Source organism: Enhydra lutris, unplaced genomic scaffold (genome assembly GCF_002288905.1).
Source record: "Enhydra lutris kenyoni isolate GAN:26980312 unplaced genomic scaffold, ASM228890v2 scaffoldscaffold19, whole genome shotgun sequence".
In the NCBI taxonomy this organism is placed as follows: Eukaryota; Metazoa; Chordata; class Mammalia; order Carnivora; family Mustelidae; genus Enhydra; species Enhydra lutris.
The window spans coordinates 10448415-10470632 of record NW_019154103.1 but is presented as its reverse complement, the minus strand read 5'-3'; positions in this window follow the sequence as shown (position 1 = coordinate 10470632).

Sequence of the window (22218 nt, the reverse complement as noted above, 5' to 3'; positions counted from 1 at the left end):
TTCTGGTTCCTACTTCATATAAAATGTGTGTTTACACTGTGCTATATTAAGTATTCAGTAGCTTTGTAACTAAAAAAATACATACTTTAAAATTACTTTGTTAGAAATGCTTTCTGAGCTTTCAGCAAATTGTAATCACTGATTGCAAATAACCATAACAAATATAATAATAAAGAAAAAGCTTGATATGTGTGTGAATTACCAAATTGTGAGACACAAAGTAAGCAAATGTTGTTGGACAAATGGCATTGATAGGCTGTCTTGACACTGGGTTACCACTAATCTTCAATTTGGAAAAAAATGCAGTATCTGTGAAGTACAATACAGTGAAGTATAATATAAGGTATGCCTATGTTGGAGAAAAATAACGTCCTGTATACATCAGGAGGAAGGGAACAGGAATCCTTTTAAAATAAGCCAAAGCACTCCGCTCTTCTTAATAAGAATTTCCCTCAGGAGAAACTAGTTAACCAGATACTAATCTCCTAGAGTTTCATCAAAGCCTAATTCATCTGAAAGAAGGGAAACATCCAACTCCAATCCACTCTAGCAATTCAGTATCATCTAAGGAGGAAAGGGGGTGAAGAGCCTTAGAAACACCTATAAAACTCATAGTCCAGAGGCATAGACTAACTAAAAGACTCAAACCTAATTATAGAATTATAACATAACTTCCCACCCACACTTTTCATTGCATTACTAAAGGTCTGTTTGTACTAGTTTCTTTTAACCAGTACATCATGTCTTGCTATCAATTAAAAAAAAAAATTACTAATAGACAAATAAAAATAAAACAGTTTAAAGATACTGAGCAAGAATCAAAACTAGACATGGCAGGGGTGTTGGAATTATCAGACAGAGAGTTTAAAACAACTATGATTGATATGGTGAGAGCTCTAATAGATAAAGTAGATGAGGAAAAAAAAATTGCCAACCCAGAATTGTGTACTCTGAAATTATGCTTCAAAAATGAAGAGATGGGAAGATTTTCAGATAAAAATTGAAGGAATTTGTTGCCAATAGACCTGCTTTGCAAGAAATGTTAAAGGAAGTTATTTAGAGAGAAGGAAATTAATGTGGGTCAGATTTGAATTGACATGAAAGGAGAGCACTGACAAAGGAATAAATGGAAATAAAATAAAAATTGACCTAATAAGTAACAATTTGTTCAAAGTAACAATAGCAACAGTAAAATCAATTATGTATACTTATATATTTATGTGTTTGAACAATTATATATGAGTGAAATGAATACCAGAAACAAAAGAGGTAGGAGAGAAGAATTAGAGTTATTTGGTTATTTAGGGTATACACATTATCCATGAAGTAGTATAGCATTATGTCAAAGATGGCTTGGGTTCATCGTAAGTGCATATAGCAAACTAGAGCAACCACTAGAAAAGTTAAAAAAAAAAACTGATATGTTAAGAGGGAAGAGAAATAGAATCATATAAAATGCTCGGTTAAGACCACAAAAGGCAGAAAAATGGTATGAGACAAAAATAGGAACAAAGGACATGAGCAGCAAAGAGAAGACAGTAAATGGATACTACTCCAAATATACAATATCACTTTGAACATCATTGATGTAAATGCACCAAGTCACCAAGTAAAAGGCAGGGACTGTCAGAGTGAATAAAAAACCCATAAGAAACCCACTTTAAGTATTAAAACACAGATAAGTTTAAAGCAAATGAATGGAGAAAGTTATACCATGCTAACACTAATCAAAAGAGCAACTATATGATTTTTATTTTCTTTTTTTAAGATTTTATTTTTAATTAATCTCTACATCCAGTGTGGAGCTTGAACTTAAAATCCTGAGATCAAGAGTCACAAGCTCTAGCAACTAAGCCAGCCAGGCACCCCAACTATATGAATTTTAAACAGAGCAAATTTCAAAGCAGAGACAATTATCAGAGATAGAGAGGGGTATTATTTAATAAGAAAAGAGTGAATTCTTAAGTTCACAAGAACATACACCAAGATAGACCACATTCCGGCACATACAATGTCTGCTCTCAATCACAATGTCATTAAACCAGCAATCAATAACAGCTCGAAAAATCCTCAATACAGGGTGATTACATGACAAATTTCTAAATAACAAAAGGGTTAAAGAAGAACTCTCAAAAGAGACTGAAAACTACATTGAAAATGAAAGCACAACTTGCCAAAATGCGTGGAATGCAGCAAAAGCAGTGCTTAGGGGGAAATTTAAAGCATCGTACACAGATATTCAAGAAGAAAGATAAAAAAATAATTATCAAAGATTTTACCTTAAGAAGCTAGGAAAAGAAGAACTATTGAATTCAAAGAAGAAAAGAAATACTAAGAATTGGGTTTTTTTAAAGGTTTAATGATTTGTCAGAGAGAGAGAGAGAGTGTGCACATGCAGGATGAGCAGCAGCTCACTGCTTAGCAAGGAGCCCGATGCAGGTCTCTATGCCAGGACCCTGGGATCATGACCTGAGCCAAAGGCAGACACTTAACTGACTGAGCCACCCAGGTGTCCCAGAAGTAATAAGAATTAGAGCAGAAATCAGTAAGATAGAAAACTGAAAATCAATAGAGAAAATCAACAAAAGTTGGCTGTTTTAAAAAAAATTAAAATTAATGTCTATTTAGGCTAAGAAAAAAAGAACACAAATCACTAATAACAGAAATAAAAGAGAGGACATCACTATTAATCCCAAGGATGTGAAATGCATAATAAAGGGTTACAATGAACTACTCTGTTGCCACTATTTGATAACCTAGATGAAATGGACCAATTCCCTGAAATACATATTCTACCAAACTCACACAAGAAGAAATAGATGATCTAAATAGCCTGTATCTATTAAATAAATTGAGTTAATGACTAATGCCCTTCTAAATCAGAAAGCACCAGGCCCAGAGGCAGTGACTGGTGAATTCTATCAAATATTTAAGGAAGAATTTATAACGGTTCTCTGCAATCTTTTTTCAAAGGTTATAACCAGAAGGAATACCCCCTAACTTAATTTTTGAGACCAGCATTAGCTTCATACCAAAATTAGACAAAACACTATCAGAAAAACTATAGACCAATATCTCATGAGAAAAGATGAAAAAATCCTAACCAAGCATTACCAAATTGAATCCAAATTGAATTTATGAAAAAATTATACACCATGATTAAGGAGGATTTATTCCAGGTATGCAAAGCTGATTCAACATTTGGGAAAATTAATTGATGTGATCCATCACATCAGTGGACTAGGTAAAAAAGAAAAATCTTATGATCATATCAGTAAATGCAGAAAAAGCATTTTATAAAATCCAATGCCCATTTATCTTAAAAAATCTAGGTCAGCTAGAAATAGAGTGGAACTTTCCCAATTTGATAAAGACTATCTATAAAAACTTATAGCTAACATACATTTCTCACCAAGAGCAGGTATAAGGAAAGAATTTCCTTTCTCAACACTTTACTCAGAATACTTGCTAATACAATAAGGCAAGGCTAGGAAATAAAAGTAGACAGGTTGGGAAGGAAGCGATAAACCTGCCTTTGTTCACAGATGACATGACTGCCTATCTCAAAAATCTAAAATAATGAATGTTAAAAAACTTCCTAGAACTAATAAGCAAATGCAGCAAGGTCTCAGGATATAAGGTTGATATACAAAATAATAATAATAATAATAAAAGAAGCCTCACTTTTTAAATATATATTAGCAATGTACAAGTATAATTAGAAATAAAAACACAATACCATGTATATCAGCACCCCAAAAAATGAAATACTATATAAATCTAACAAAATATATACCTGATGTATCTGAGAAGAATTACAAAGATAAATTAAAAAAATCAAGGAAAAACTAAGTAAATGGAGAGATAGTCCATGTTCATTGATAGGAAGAACCAATATTTTCAAGATGCCAATCCTTTCCAAATTGATGTATAGAGTCAATCCTGTCTCAATTAGAATCCCAGCAAATTGCTTTGTAGATATTGAGAAACTGATTCTAAAGTGTATGGGGAGAGGCAAAGACAGAATAGCCAATATAATATTGAGGGAGAAGAACAAAGTTGGATGACTGACACTATCCAACTTCAGAATTTACTATAAAGCTACACTAATAAAGATGATCTGGTGTTGGTGAAAGAATAGGCAGATCAATTGAACAGGACAGAGAGCTCATAAATAAACTCCCATGAAGAGAGTCTACTGATCTTTGAAAAAGTTGCAAAGGCAATATAATGAAGCAGATAGTCTTTTCAAACCCGGTGATGGAACAACTGAACATAAATATGTTTTAAAAAAAATCTAGACGCAGGCCTCACACTTAACAGAAATTAACTCAAAATGGATTGTGGACCTGGGGTGCCTGGCTGGCATGGTCATTGGAGCATGCAACTCTTGATCATGGAGTTGTGGGTTTGAGTCCCAGGTTGGGAATAGAGATTACTTAAAAATAAAATAAAAAAAAAAAAAAAGGATCATAGATATAAAATGTAGAACACAAAACTATAAAAACTCATGGAAGTTAGATAGAAAACTTAGGTAACTTTCGGTTAGATAATGAATTTTTAGATAGGACACCGAAGTCACAACCTATGAAACAAGGAATGGATAAGCTAGACTTCATTAAAATTAAAACTTCTGCAAAAGATAATATCAAGAGAATAAAGGCAACCTGTAGATTGAAAGAAGATATTTGCAAAAGATCTATCTGATACAGAATTGTTAGTCAAAATACACAAAGAAGCCTTAAAATTCAACAATGGGGAAACAAACAGCCTGATTAAAAAATGGACCAAAGCCCCTAGGAGACACCTCACCAAAGAAGATACACAGATGGCAGGTAGACATGTGAAAACATGTTCCATATCATATGTCTTCAGGGAAATACAAATTCAAACAACAAAGAGATATACCTCCATTACATACCTCTTAGAATGGTGAAAATAGAAAACTGACAACATTAAATGCTACCAACAGTATTGAGTGACAAGGTTCTCATTCGTTGCTAGTAGGAATACAGAGTGGTATAGCTGATTTTGAAGATAGTTTGGTGGTCTCTTACAAAATGAAACATACTCATACCATGTAATCCAACAATTTTACTTCTTTGTGTTTACCCAGGGGAGTTGAAACTTAAGTCCACACAGAAAGTTGCGCACAAATGTTTATAGGATCTTTATTCATAATTGCAAAAACTTTGAAGCAACTAAAATGTTCTGCAATAGGTGAATGGATTATTAAACTGTGGTTCATCCAAACAATAGAATATTATTCAGCAATAAAAAAAAATGAATTATCAAGCCATGCAAAGACATGGACAAAACTTAAGAACATATTACTTAGTGAAGGAAGACAATATTGAAAAGGCTACATAGTCTGTGATTTAAACTGTATGACTTTCTGGAAAAGGTAAAATATGGAGACCATTAAAAAAAAAAAATCAGTGGTTACCAAGTTTTGGGGGGAAATAAAGCGTTGGATAGCAAAAAAAACAGAGGATTTCTAGGGCAATGAAACTATTCCTTATGATACCATATAGTGGATACATGTTAAACATTTATCCAGATTGATAGGATTTACAACACTAAGAGTAAACTCTTAGTTTAACTATGGACTTTGATTGATTATGATGTGTCAATTGTGAATTCACCAGTGATTCAACACTTCATACAACACCTGGTGCTCATCACAAGTGTCCTATGATATTTTTAGAACACATCACCCAACAGCAACAAAATGTACATTTTTAAGGCAAACATGGAATTTTCGACAAATGTAACCAGGTAGGCCATAAAAGTGGTCTCATTAAATTTCAAAAAATTCTATATTACAGAGTACATACTTAATAAAAGAAAATTAGTAATCATTAACAAAAAGTAAGTATTCATGTACTTGAAAATCAAGCAATGCATATCTAAATATCCCCTAGGTTAAAATAGATATCACAAGGGACATTATCTTTTCAACTGAATGATAATGACAAAATAATATATTACATTTTGTGAAAGGTAGTGAAAACAATGCTAAGGGGAATTTCTTTATGTGTTTCTATTTAAAAAAATAAATATTCTATATTTCTGACTTAAAAAGCAGAAGAGAGTAAAAAAGTCAAGTAGAATGAGTAAAATTATAAATGAATATTCTTTATGGGTGTGTTTTAATAACCTCCAAGTGAAAACAACCCAAATGTCCATCAACTAAAGAATGGGAAGATAAAGTTTTCTAGATTTATATGGTGGAATCCTATCTTATTCAGCAGTTTAAAAGAAACCAACCAAAATATGCAAAAGCAATGAGGAATGTCAGAAACCCTTAAGTTTTCTAAGAGAAATCAGGCACATATTAGTATACAATATGTGATTTCATTTATATTAAATTTTAAAACAAATCTTAAAACTGATTTCTGGTGATGGAAATTGTAACATTGATTTCCTAGGGGGATTGGGCACTAAATGAAGTGAACATGAAGGAGTTCTCTGGAATGATGGAAATGTTTTTCATCTTAATTAGGTTGCTGCTGATGTATGTATGCATTCATTAAACCTCATTGAATTATAGAAATAAAATATCTATATGCCACTGTCTTTATATTTTACTGGTGTACACATACATAGGTTACTTTCATTAATGAAATAAATGAGTGGGGTGATTTACCTCTATAGAGATGTTTATATGTCTGGCATGGCAACATGAGTATTGCCATTCTTTCAAACTGTTTTATAAAACAGGGTGGCAGCAAAATATAACAAATTTTTACTCAGGAAGCAACTGTTTAACTAGCTATATGGATAAGAATAGATCTTTTCTTAAAAATGTGTCTGTAAAGACTAGAAAATATATATAAAATACTTGAAACTTATAAATACAAGACATTAGAGTTACATACAGTGGTATTTCAAGTGAAGTGCTTTACGGTGTAGCAAGTGTAACTTCTCATGAGTCTTGTGTTTTAAAGTGTATTTCTAGAAATTTTCTGGTACTTAAAGTGATATTGAAGTTTATTTGGGCTAATGTACCAGCAGAGATGATACCACCAGATATATTTATTGACTGAGGCTCTCCCTGTGTGCTGCTGTCAGTCAGTGCTGTTGCATCCTTTTATTTGCTTGGTCTGAATAATTTTCCTTATATATTCATAGGTTAACTGAAAACAACAAGAAGAAACAAAAATACCCCCAGAATAAATTCCACCTATTTCGTAAGTTCTTTATCAAACACATTTATTATTTACAAATCCAGGTTTCTTTGCATATGGAGTATATAAATTTATTGTGTGTTTGTGCTATTGGCATAATTAGCACTTATATGCTATACATATATATAATGTGTATGTGGATAATTAGCATAAGTAACAACTAAAATATCTCCTTAAACAATAAGTGTAAAACACATAATCTTTTTAAAGGAAAAACATGAAAGAATGGTATTTTGTCATGCTTCTAGAACAGGAGATCTGTGAAGAATGGACTTTGGAACTTAATGTTAGGAGATCAGACTCTGTTGGCAAGGCTGTCATTTCCTCATAATGAATCTATTTGGTACTGTTACTATATACAAATCATAATTAAAAGGTCATACTTTTTACATGTAAAGCAACAATACAGAGGAAGTAATAGAATGTTTAGGAAAATCAGTTAGGGGACGCCTGGGTGGCTCAGTGGGTTAAGCCTCTGCCTTCGGCTCAGGTCATGATCTCAGGGTCCTGGGATTGAGTCCAGCATCGGGCTCTCTGCTCAGCAGGGAGTCTGCTTCCCCCACCTCCCCCCGGCTGCCTCTCTGCCTACTTGTGATCTCGGTCTGTCAAATAAATAAATAAAATCTTAAAAAAAAAAAAAAAAGGAAAATCAGTTAGTTAATTCATCCTAAATTTTACCTAGAAAAGGTATTTATTACCAAGAATTTGTATTGACCAGTATGTTTTACATTAAAGATACCTAATAGGGATAAATCAGTGCCATGGTACACAATATCAAAATTGTTTCAAATTTTCTTTTAAACTTTATGGTATTGCAGATGGAAACATGGGGGATGCTGAAAATTGCTGCTTGTGATTCTTCAGCTTTAAAATGGGAATAAATTGATGTGTTTATAAAATACTTCTAAGCCTTCCAGAAATCTTTGGATAAAATGTGATATACCAAGTAGGGAATCTAGTTTTCATATTTCTCTTAAAAGAAGTACTTTAGTAATGATCCTGCTATTTTGCCTATGTTTCTACGAAATAAAGGAAATATTTGATAATTGCCCAGTAGTTTCAATACATTTGTTTTGGAGCTAAATTACCCAATTTTACAGGTTACCGATACATTTTACTGCATACTTGCTGCTTCCGGTTCACTCTGTGTTATGTAAATACAGCGCAAGTATATAAAGTACAGAATGTGCTGTTGCTACTGAGTAGCCATAATTCACTTTTTGTAAATAATTTAAATGTAACTAGAATGTGGGTTATAAGATACCTGAAAAGTATCTTTTATCATCTATAATTTTGTTAACATCCTGTATTTTTTCTGTATCACCTACTATAATTGTTCCTTAAATATTTGGGGGGGCATTATTTATGTAAGGCCTATATACCTTTTAAAATATTAAACTCCCTAAATATAAGGAATATATGTACCTTGTTATAAGGAATATATGTACCTAGTGTATTTCCAATATCTGACAGAGTCCCAGCACTGAATAAGCATCAACATAGAGTACTGAATGGTGGTTGTTAACTTAATTAGCTGAGTTCTAGTTATGGAACTCAATCCTATTAGATTGGGAGAGAGGGGCTAGCTTGGCTATCTGATTTTTTGCACTATTGCCATCACAGAAAGGGCATGGAGGCAGTTAAAAGATGGTGGTATAGGAAAATCCTAAACCCACCTCCTCCCACAGATACACCAAATCTATAGGTATATACGGAACAGTTACCTGTAAAACAGACCTCAAAACCAGCTGAACAGCCTTTCCACAACAAAAGATAGGAGTCACATCTCAATGGTTAGAAGAGGCAGAGGCACAGTCTCACAAAACCCTCATCCAAGCTGCAGCAACACACAATCGGGAGGGATCTTACAAATATGGAGGAGCTAAGGATTTGTGCCCCACATCGGGCACCCCAGCCCTTGGGACCTGTCCTGGAGACACAAGCCCCCCAAATATCTGGCTTTCAAAACTGACGAGGCGTACTCACAGGGCTGTAGGGAACTGAGTTTCTGCTCTTAAAGGGTTTTCATTCAGACTCACCCTGGGACCTTGCACAAAAGCAATGGTCTGAAAAGTGCCTACACTTTTCTGAGGAGATTTGTTTACTAATTTTTTTTTAAAGATTTTACCCATTTGTTTGACAGAGATCACAAGTAGGCAGAGAAGCAGGCAGGGGCTGGGGGGAGGCAGGCTTCCCGCTGAGCAGAGAGCCTGATTCGGGCTTGATCCCAGAACCCTGGAATCATGTCCTGAGCCGAAGGCAGAGGCTTTAACCAACTGAGCCACCCAGGCGCCCCTTGTTTACTAATCATAAAGCATCTTGCAGAGGACAGGGAACTGTTGGGACTCTCCTGGACAGAGAGGTACTAGCAGGTGCCATTTTTGCACTCATCCTCTTCCTTGCTAGCGCCAGCAAGTGCATGCAGCCACAGGATTCCCCCACTGCCTCACTAAAGCTATTCTCCTTTTGCTTTGCTAAAGCTGGTGGGGACATGTGGTCTACACAGGAGATGTCACTTTGTACCTGACTCTTGTTGCAAGGGGCAATGCTTGCATTTCTGGGCCCCAAGGAACTGAAACATCCAGGGATAGTCCTTGTCAGCATACCACCTGCAGGGCACTGAATAATTCAGATAGCAGACTGAAATGTATCCCACTCTTCCTGTGTGAAAAAGGCCTGAGGGGTTGCTTCAAGTTTGCTACACATCTAGAGGCTTCTAAAGTTCTCTCAGGAAATGTAGGCTGGGGGGTGGGGGCGGGTGCCAACTTTGGGCTTCCCTTTGGGCTCACTAGCTCATCAGCATTGCCCAGGAAGGAGGTTACACACTCATGTAGAGCCCCAGTTTTTATACCTGTTACATAGAGGACACCTGCAGATTGCCTGGTCTAGAGGCGAGTAATTTTTATGATTTACAGTTCTACAGGGATATATATATATATATATATATATATTTGCAGACCTTGAAAGCTGCTGCCTAAGGGTCTGACTTCCAGTTAGCCTGAAACTAGGTGCTGTCTAAGATTCCTCCCTGACACCGACAGGTCTTGGCACACCCTTACCAACTGGAACCTATCAAGATTTAATAAATTGACCTGATTAAGCAATCACAAAGGTTCAAGACATAGTGGTTGATTTTTGGATGTTGAACCATCCTTTCTCATGGACTGGAAGAATTAATATTGTTAAGAATGTCCATAGTACCCAAAGCAATACAGAATCAATGCAATCCCTCTCAAATTTCATGGAAATAGAAAAAATAATCTTAAAATTTGTATGGAACCACAAAAAATGGTTACCAAAAGAATTGTGTGAAAGAAAAAACTGGAGGAATTATCTCCCTGATTTCAAACTATATTACAAAACTATAATAATAAAAACTGTATGGTATTGGCATTAAAAAAAGACACCTAGATTAATGGAATAAAATAGAGAGCCCAGAAATAAGCCATATATATGTGGTCTGTAATTTATGCTAAAGGAGCCAAGAATATACAAAAGGGAAAGGACATTCTCCTTAATAAATAATGCTGAAAAAACTGGACAGCAGTATGCAAAAGAATGAGACTAGAACAATGTCTTAAATCATACACACAAATTAACTCAAAATGTTGGCTAACTACATAATAATAATAAAAAGTTAACTCAAAATGGACTAAAGACTTGAACATAAGACCTGAAACCATAAAACTTCTAGAAGAAAACATAGACAGTAGCTCCTTGACATTGGTGTTGGTAATTTTTTTGGATCTGACTCCAAAAGCAGAAGCAACAAAAGCAAAAATATACAACTGAGACTACCTCAAACTAAAATGCTTCTGCACAGCAAAGGAAACCATCAACAAAATGAAAAGGCAGCCTACCAAATGAGACAAAATACTTGCAAAATTATATATTCAACAAGGGGTTAATATTCAAGATATATATGGAACTTAATAAACTCAAGAGCCAAAAAAAAAAAAAAAAAAAAAATCCAATTAAAAAATGGGCAGAGGATCTGCATAGACCTTTTTTCCAAAGAAGACATACAGATAGACACATGAAAAGATGCTCAACATCACTAATCACCAAGGAGCTGCAAATCAAAGCCACAATGAGATGTCACCTTACATCTACTAGAATGGATATCCTCAAAAGGATTAGAAATAACAAGTATTGGCAAAGGTGTAGAACAGGGAACCCTCATGCACAGTGAGTAGGAAAACAGTATGGAAGTTTCTTAATTAAAAAGAGAACTACTATATGATCCATCAATTCTACTTCTGGATGTTTATCTGAAGAAAATAAAAACACTAATTCAAAAATATATGTGTTCACTGAAGCATTATTTATAATAGACAAGATATAGAAACAATTTAAGTGTCCACTGATGGATGTATATGGATAAAGAATATGTGAGATACACACACACACACACACACACACACACACACACGAATACTATTTAGCCATAAAATAAATGAAATCTTTTCATTTTTCAGCAGCATGGATGGACTTTGAGGGCATTATGCTAAGTGAAATAAGTCAGACAGAAAAAGACAAACACTATATGATTTCACTTATATATGGGATCTAAAAACAAAAATGAACAAACAAAAAAAGTAAAAGTCATGGTTACAGAAGACAGATTGTTGGCTGCCATAAGGAAGAGGGTTGTGTGGTGGACAAAATGGGTACATGAGGTCAAGAGGTGCAAACTTCCAGTTATAAAGTAAATAGTCATGAGGATGTAATGAACAGCATGATGACTATGGTCAAATGATATTATATATTTGAAAGTTTCTAAGAAAGTAAACCTTAAAAGTTCTCATCATAAGAAAAATATTCTTATAGTGATAGGTGCTAACAGACTTACTGTGGTGATGATTTCATAGTGTATACAAATATTAAATCATTAGGTTGTACAACTGAAACTAATATATGTCAGTTATATCTCAATTTTTAGAAGTTTTAAGGAAAATAGTATATAATAACTGGGATGATCAATATTATCTATAATAATAGTTTATAATTTAAATCTTATAAAATAGGAAAGACCTCTTTTAAGGTAAAGCTATTTTAAGGAAAGGGCAATTATTAGGTATTTGGAGCAAAATAGAGAAATGGCAGCCCAAACCATGACTTAATGACCAGAGATTATGTCTGAACCCAAATGTAGTGAGTTCATTACATTTTCAGGTAGTCATCTATTGGAATTGAGGAGTTCTAATCCTGAGAATTCTATCAGACAGAGAAGGTGGTAGTAGAAAACTCTGAAAATAGGAGGACCCATGGTAAGTAGCAGAATGAAGCAAAGGACTACAGTGGGTGAGGTAGGATGAGGATGTGAAAATATCCAAAGTTCCAGGTAGTAAGGTTGCATGGCACTGTGTTTAAAGTGTTGTTTTCTCCATTTGATGTTTGCAGTTGTAAACTTTTTCCCTTTTATATTTTCATACTTTATCCTCCATGTGGATAATGAAACATTTATAAAATACTTGGATTCAAGAAGGAGAAGAAAAGTTTACTAATACCTGAGTGTTTATTATTCATTGTTGCAGTCAAGCTCATTTGGGGGCAAAGTAAAGTGATGTTAGAGGTGATGAGCAGGTATTTCTCCATTTTCTGTGCTAGGTCTTGAAGTCCCTACCCCTTATATAAAATAATCTCACGTAACCCTTGCCATGTAAGTACTCCTAAAAGGGGAACAGCTGGGTTTTTCTAAATCTGTTGCCACTATTTTCTGTTCTCATTTTCCTTTTATTGTAGGCAGCTGTCTCTAGATGTTATGCTTTCAGTGAAATGAAGTCCCTCATCCCACTTTGACTTCCTGGTTCTGGTTCTGAAGATCATTGGTCTTCTAATAATTATCTGAAGATGGGTTGGATCAGTTCAGTCTCTCATTCTATTGACCACATTTAGAGTATTTTATAGTTAGGTGCCTCCCACAGGCATAACAACTGGGGTTCAAAATTATCATGTATCTAGTTCAGGAAAACCTTCAAGTTCTGGCTGTTAAATCCCTTGCCCCTCATACTCTGTCTTATCTTTTTTCTACCATCAATTTATCATGTTGAATCCCACTTCTATTTAAATTTTATACATTTTATATATTTAAAAAGATGCATGTTTTAGTCTTCTTTCAAATGCTTGTATTCATATACCATATGATACCTCAACAGTTTGATTTTAGTAATTGAGGTACTCTTATTTTTCCTGTCAATTTAAAAAATATTTGGGTGTCTTTGTGGAGTATTATCTATGTCTTGTCAGTTGCTTAGCTTTGAGTCTGGACATGACAATAATCACTGAATCCTGCAGAGTGTTTGACTCTGTGTTATAGAGGATTTCTTCAAATATTATATATTTGTTTTTATTTTCTCTTCAATATTTCATTATGTTGCAAAAGCCTGCTACCAGTGTAGTTATGAATCTGCAGTGTTTAGCTCAGTTTACTAAATTTAAAGATTAAGAAACTCTAGGCTAAATGTACAGTCGTAGCTACATTAATTATGATTCATAATTGTCTAAGTTCACTTGACATTAATTTAAAAGTCTATAAAAATGATTACTCTTTCTATAAGAAAATTAATTATTCATAAGAGAGCTTTTCATGACAAAGCTTTTTGTCATCAATATATTTTTAATAATCTATTTATATCTATTTTCTATTAATAATTTAATACTATGACTCTATTAAAATCCAAATGAAAAAATTGAAAAATAGAATTCAAATGAATTACTATTTTTTAATTCAGCAAAGCTAGTAGATACTTTCTTTTATAGTCATTGTTTACTAAAAATCATGTTTTCTCATTGTTGTGGTTAAATCAGATGTGTGTCCAAAAATTCTAGCAGTCTTGCGTATGAAGAGCCTCTGCGCCTGGGTTTAAGTTGCCAAGGAAAGAAGTTATGACTGGATAAGATCATTGGCCTGGCTATAGCCAGGTCCTCTGGAACATTAAAACTACTTATATACAAGCATATACACACACATATATATTTTTGTTTATATATTTACCTATTCATGTATATTCATGAGATGTTTTTAGTTTCTAGCTAGTGAGGATAAAGAACATTTTATTGTTTTGTTTCTCCTGGATGGAATTACTGGGTTGTATGTGTAAATTTGTAAGAAACTCACATAACCCTTGCCATGTAAGGGTTTTCCAAAGGCTCACAAGAAGTCATCCCCACCAAGAATGTGTAAGAGTTCCAGTTACTCCTCTATCCTTGTACAATTGATAGTATCAGTCATTTTAGCTTTTTTTTTTAAAATCAGTATGTTTGTAACAGTATCAAACTGTAATTTAATCTGTATTCCTTTCATGACTAATGATGCTGAGTCTTTTCATATGCCTAATAGGTAGCTTATATCATTGAATTAATTATTCTCTACAATCCTTGGTCAATGTCAAGTCTCTATTTTTTATATTATCTTAAACTACCCTTCATTTATAATCTCCATTTCCTTTTTCCTCCTAAAAATAAAATGTCTATATGCAAATACATAATTTTTACATATCTAAAGTGCATGTCTTTCCTTTCATTTATTTATTCCATTCTGTTGCCTTATTGCACTTGTTACAGTTTCAAGAACAATGCCAAATAGAAGTTATAAGTGTATATCTTTGTCTTTTTTCAGTATTAGAGGGAAAGCATGTATTCTTTAACCATTATGGATGATGTTAACTCTAGTTTTTTGTTTCTTTGTTTTTATTTTTTTCCAGAAATGATCTTTATCATATTGAAGATGTTTTTCTCTCTTCCTACTGTTCTTACTTTTGTTTTTTAAATCATAAGTAGGTGCTGCATTTTACTTACATGTTTCTTCTGAATGTATTAAGATGACCATATTGGTTTTATCCTCTATGAATTTAGAAAACAGATGAACATAGGGGAAGGGAAGGAAAAATAAAATACGATAAAAATAGAGAAGGAGGCAAAGTAGAAGAGACTCTTAACTATAGGATCCATACTGAGTGTTGCTGAGGGGGAGGTGGTTGGGGGATGGAGTCACAGGGTGATAGTCATTAAGGAGGGTACTTGATGTAATGAGCACTGGGTGTTATATGCAATTGATGAATCATTAAATTCTGTCCCTGAAACTAATAATACAGTATATATTAACTAAATTGAATTTAAGTAAACCATTTTTTAAAAAGAGTTCAAAACCAAATTTTTCAGATGTTGATATCACTGTTTATCCCAACAAAGACACAGTATAATAGTATAATTAGTCCATATCAAACTAGATACAATATAAAGACAATTTAGTTTAACAAAAACTTACCAAAAATAGATCTTAAAAATAATCAAAGAGAAAGAAGAAAGTATATGTGGAGAAAGAAAAAAATTACATATTTTAACAATAAATAGGTAAAGAGAACTGAATGGAATAATAGCTTCAAAATACTTAGAGAAAATTTTTGATGTGGCTAACAAAGGCAAAAGATTTAGAAAAAAATTAAATTTTGTTACAACTTACAGCCTGTTGATGAGTCCTTCAGACAGGCGGAGTGATCTTCCTCTAGGAACTCACCTGCCTCGATATTAATACTTTGCTAAAGGCAAAAGGCAACCTTAGCTTTACATTGGCCCAATCTCTAGAATCCTGTAAGTCTCCTTTAACATATAAAAATTCTTTTGGAAAATTTCTTTATCTTAATTTCCCCCAAGACAGATGTTAGCAATCATCCTCCAAGCACATGGCCCACTGATATATATCTGAAGGCTCCCATGACAAGTTTTACTGGACAGTGACAAATGTTCTTTTCCTAAAAACAGCTAGCCTCTCAAGGTCCTGAACACCTTGCTACCAAACTCCGCAGAGACTTATAATATCCCTAACACCCTCCCAACTTGAAAGTATATAATCAGCCACTCCTCATAACCCCAGTTCAGCTCTTTCTTCCTACAGGTCCTGTCCACATGCTTTAATAAAGCCACTGTTTTGCACTAAAGATATCTCAAGAATTCTTTCTTGACTGCTTGCTCCTGAACCCCAACACTTTCACATCAAAAATTACTACAGATTTATCCTTCATAGGCAAGAAAGTATTATTTATGGTCAAGAGTAAAGTGCAAACTGAAAACTAAAAAAACAAACAAACAAAAACAACCTAAAAAACTGATTCTACAGCATGTCTTCAGGGAAGAGGAAAATGCAAAGTGATACCTAAAATAATCCGAGATACAAGCTAAATGGTAGGAAAGAACTATAAACATGGATTAAATACTAACAACTATAAAACACTATCATAATTTTATCTAAGTTTGAAGTAATAAATCAAATGAGATGAACTTAACACAGGATAAGAATAAGCATAGTTCACAGGACCATTTGAATTTATTGTATTTTTCAGGAAGTAGGAAATGATAGTAATTATATTTGAACATGGTTGAATATACATTTTAAAATTTCAACAACACAATTGATAGAAATAAGGCATGTAACTTTCAAGCTAGAAGAGGAAAAAGTAAAATAATCACTTCAAAAATGCAGAGAAAAAGATAAAAGCATAGAAAAGGTTTAGAAAAAATGTAAAAAAAAAGTAAAATAGGAAGTATAAATTAAATGATGTTGATAAATCTACATTTAACAGTAGTTATTTTAATGATTTAAAACACAAGAAATTTATTAAAATTAGCCATATTTTAAGAGATGGGCCATAGGGGCGCCTGGGTGGCTCAGTGGGTTAGGCCGCTGCCTTCGGCTCAGGTCGTGATCTCAGGGTCTTGGGATCGAGTCCCGCATCGGGCTCTCTGCTCAGCAGGGGGGCTGCTTCCCTCTCTCTCTCTCTCTGCCTGCCTCTCTGTCTACTTGTGATCTCTGTCAAATAAATACATAAAATCTTTAAAAAAAAAAAAAAAAAGAGATGGACCATAAAAATGAGACAAATACAAAGACAGTAAGAAAAAAAAAGTCATAAAAAAATAACAGTCAAATATATCAAAGCAATTCAGTGTCTTTAGGGTGAAGATGAAGAAATAAAAAGAGCAATAAAAAACAAATGAAAATAGGGTTTCTACTATAATGGTAAAGAATAGATTTAACAAGTTTAAGATATGTTCTAGTTGCTGTATGCTGCTTTTAACTCTTGCATAGATAGTATTACATAGAATATATCCACAGAATCCTACTTATTTTTCCCCCTAAAAATAGATGCCTAGATTTTTCCATGTGTAATCCATGCCACCATGAAATGAGCATATTTATGTTCCTGTATACACCAATGTGAGAGATTCTCTGGTGGCAAATGCCCAGTAATGGTTTTCTGGAACATTAATGTATGCTCCCTAACTAACTGCACCTAGTTCTGTGACATTTTTCTTTTTAGAATATAGCCAATTTACAGGTCTGCCATAAGCCAGTGAAGATTCCCAGATCTCTAGTACCTTGGTATTATGTTTTAATTTTTGCCAACCAGATCATCTTAAATATTGCCTCATTATTGTATTAATCTGAATGTCTATTAGTGTGAGTTTTTTAGTTTAGTTTTAATCTGAATTTTCTAGCCTAACTTCTCAGCATATTCATATTCTTTGCTTAATTTTCTGTTGTTTTTCCTGTCTCCTTAGTTGTTTTGCAAAAGTTCCTCCTAAATTCCTGATGCTAGTCCCTTGTCAGTTGTAGATGTTGTAAATATCAAAGTCCAGGCTGTCACCCCATCTGTTAACTTTGTTTATGTGCTTCATTGAAGAAAAACCTCCATGAATCTTAATATTTATATAGTATATCTTAATTTGAAAATTTTAGAATATTTTATCCACTCTAAAGTTAAGAAATTTATAGTCACAATATAAAGAGAAAGAATAGATTTCTTTTCATTTCGTTGCTCAGTCAATATCCATAGCTTTATAAAGACAACATTTTCACATCTTTATTTCTGCAGGTATTGTTTTCATACAAATCACTCAATACATCCCACAATCAGGTGTCACCCCAGAGCTCAGAAGGCCATGCTCTATGCTACAATTTTAATGTTTAATCCCAGGGAAAATATTAACTTGGATAAAATGGGCTGCTGTTAATGGCATGTCCAATGGAAATGCAGTCTTTGGTCACTGAGTGGAGTCTGTCTGTGAAGGTAGTGTAAACATAAATCAATGGCATAGATACGAAAAAAGAGAAGAACAAAAATTGCTGGCTTCAGTTGTCATATATATGCAGATGACATTGAAGTTTATATTTCCATTAATCTAGGAAGAGAAGGGAGAAACTTGTGTGCATAAATAAGTTCATCACTGAGACTTTATTTGAATAAATGAGAAAATCTAGAAAAGAATTACAGAATCTCTTAAACCCAGTGTTTCCAAGGTTCCTAAAGAATTAGGTAATGAAAAAAAAAAAAAAAAGAATTAAGTAATGACTGGAAAGGGAACTTGTGTGCAGCCTAAAGTTTGTGTGCATGTGTTTGTGTGTATGTGGGCACACACATGTGTGTGAATAAATGTTGCTGCACTTTATAAACTTGAAAAATTATATGGGCTGATTTGGTTAAAGAAAAAGGTAACTATATAAAATAAATAACATTTTTAAAAAGATTTATTTATTTATTTGACAGAGAGAGGGAGATCACAAGTAGGCAGAGAGGCAGGCAGAGAGAGAGGGGGACGCAGGCTCCCTGCGGAGCAGAGAGCCCAATGCAGGGCTTGATCCCAGAACCCTGAGATCATGACCCTAGCCGAAGGCAGAGGCTTAGCCCACTGAGCCACCCAGGTGCCGCGCAAATTTTTATCAACCTTTAGGATCTGCTTGTCTATTATAGGCACTATCTCTCTAATACATTTTCACTATTAACGAATCCAAGGTTCTTCCTGTGGGCATACTTAGTGAAGGCTTTATGCCATACAGAATCAAGGCTATGTTATCACCCTTCAAAAGGACAGTTTCCTTGGGCACCTGGGTGGCTTAGTTGTTTAAGTGTCTAAGTCTTGATTTAGGCTCAGGTCATGAGCTTAAGGTCATGAGATCAAGCCCCGTGTTAGGCTCCATGCTCAGTGCAGAGTCTGCCCTCTGCCTCTGCCCTTCACCCCACTCACTTGCACTCTCTTTCTCAAATAAATAAATAAATTTTTTTTTTTTTAAAGAACAGTCTCATTATAAGATTTAGGTTCATAATCTTTTAATACATCACTTTCCTTTAGCAAAGATCTAGATTTAACCATAAGGTCATTCCAATAAACTTGAAGCAAGAGGTTACAAGTTCTCCTACACCTTGTTTCAAACCACGCATAAGAAAATGAATCAAAATTTGAGCTACATTTTACTATCACAGGTTGGCCATATTCTTTCTTTAGTGTAATTAACATACAATATTATATGAACTTCAGGTGTACAACATATTGTTTTGATAGTTCTATACACAGTAAGGATTGTCCCCATTTGTCACTGTGTAACATTACTGCAATATTATTGACTATATTCCCTATGCTTTACTCTTCATCTTTGTGACTTATTTATAAGTGGGAGTTTTTACTTCCTAATCTCCTTTATCTATTTTACCCATTCCCCTATCCATCTCTTCTCTGGCAACCACCAGTTTGTTCCTTGTAATTAAGAGTCCATTTTCTGTTTGATCATTTGTTTGTTTTTTAGATTTCACATATAAGTGAAATCATATATTTGTATTTCACTTACCATGATATCCTCTAGGTTTTTCATGCTGTCACAAATGGCAAGATCTCATTCTTTTTTAATGGCTGAGAAATATTCCACATTTTCTTTATCATTTGTCTATTGATGTGCTCTTAGGTTGCTTCCATATCTTGGCTAGTGTAAATAATGCTGCAATAAACACAGGGGTGCATGTATATTTTCAAATTACTGTTTTTGTTTTCTTTGTGGAGGCATTTTTTTTTTTAAATAGGAGAACAACAAAAAAATATTCCTGTTTCTTTTCATGTCTTTCATTAGAATGATTTTGTTGCTCTAGCTACATCAGGACTCGTCATTGCCTTTACAAAATGTGCATCATTTTCTTTACATCTCTGTGGGAACTCCACAACACATTTGGAGATGGAAAGCTTGTCTATAACTTTCTAACTTAGGATGAGCAGTAATTTGAGCAACCGAATCTTGATCTTCATCCTTTGATTATTTTGTTGTTTAGGCACAAACACATGAGCATGTGCATGCACAAACATTAAGTTAGCCGAAAGTGAAATAATAAAGCCATCAGAAGAAACACCTAGTGTAGTAGCTATGTTGAAATCCTGAGGGCAAGGAGAAATGCATTTGACTGTTGGTGAAATCAGGAAGATTTTTCTTCCATGGTTTATAAATTATAGCAAAATATTAAAAGAGGTGTTAAATGTAATTTTTAAATCTGGTACTATTAATATCCCCATTTGTGAGCATTCAGAATGAGAACAAAACAACAAAAAATCCCTTAAAGTTTTAACTTTTAACTTAGTATATAGGATTCAGGCATAAGGGGTGGGAAGTGAGGGTAGGAGAGGTTTGTATCTCTAACGTGAGCTTCAGTTCTTATCCTTTCAGTTCTATCCTTGTAATCAGTAAATCGCTGGGCGTGGTGATAATGCATGCATATGGAAAACGACTAATTTATTTTCATGAAGACTATTAATAGGTTGCAAGAGAGAAAAAGTAATTAACTATAACTTCCAGCCTTTTAATAACCATAAACTTATTAAACCTCTCCACAGTAATATTTAGAGAATACTGATGTATGTCTTTGAAGATCAAGTTGTGCTGGACTTGCATGCAAATATTTAAGAAGTTAATTAAAATATGAATTATTTTTGAACTCTGATTCTGGTTATATTGTAAGAGTACATTCTAATTATTAATGAAACATCCAAATTTTCTTTTTTTCCTAATTAGAATTTCTAGTTATGTCTATTTGAGGCCATCAAAATTCAGTGCTAGTACTAGACATATTGGTATGAATTGCAAAGTTGGAGAAAAAGTTTATTTTAGTACTTTATTTTTTTTTCCAATAATAAAGCTAACAGATTTACTGTTTATTCTGAGTGTCCTTTTTCTATGTTGAAAATGAAATCTTATATTTTTAATGTCAAGTAAAGGTGCTTTCATATTTTAACCCATTTTTAGGATATTAAGAAGCAGATGGACCTCAAGCCTACAACCACAACAGGATAATTATGATTCTAAGTTATTTCATTTGATTACCTTACAGCTGATTATATTAAATTTTAATGTGTTAGTATCTGTATCAATACTTGAATAAAATTAGGCATTTTATAGATCATCTTGAAATATCAATACAGAGGCATGCACATGTAAGTTAAAATACTTTGCTTCTTAGTCATGTATCAATGTAACACTTCAAGTATGACTATAGGTCCAAAGATGATATTCTACATACATCCACTCCAGATTTTAGAAACAATCAATACTAACAAATATTTGTAGGGAAGTCAATAATCAGCATCTGAAATATTTATATTTTCATTTATATAGTGATTTTATTTACTAATGTTTATTTTTTACCATAGTTAAATTTTAGCAAATTAATTAGTTATGGAACAGTATTTGCATTTATGGCTAAATATAAGCAAGTAACATAACAGCAAATTCATTTCTTTTGTAAACATTTTTCATTGCAGACATTTGTTGTACATTTGTACAAAATGAAATATTCTCTAAAGAAAACAAAAATTAATATACTGGGTTGTGTGTTAATAGTCTTTTTTAAAAAAGATTTTATTTATTTATTTGACAGAGAATCACAAGTAGGCAGAGAAAGAGGAGGAAACAGGCTCCCTGCTGAGCAGAGAGCTGGATGCAGGGCTCCATCCCAGGACCCTGGGATCATGACCTGAGCTGAAGGCAGAGGCTTTAACCCACTGAGCCACCCAGGCACCCTTTATGTTAATAGTCTTAAGCTAGAACAGTATCTTTTACATCTTAGCTTGTTGTAAACTTTTAGTAAACATACAGAATTGAATTAACACTTGGGAAAAAAGTTATCATCAAAAGAGGCGACCAGAGGCGACTACTGACTAAGAAATGCCTGAATTCTCCAACATTAGTGATTGGTGTCAATTTGATTACCCAACATCA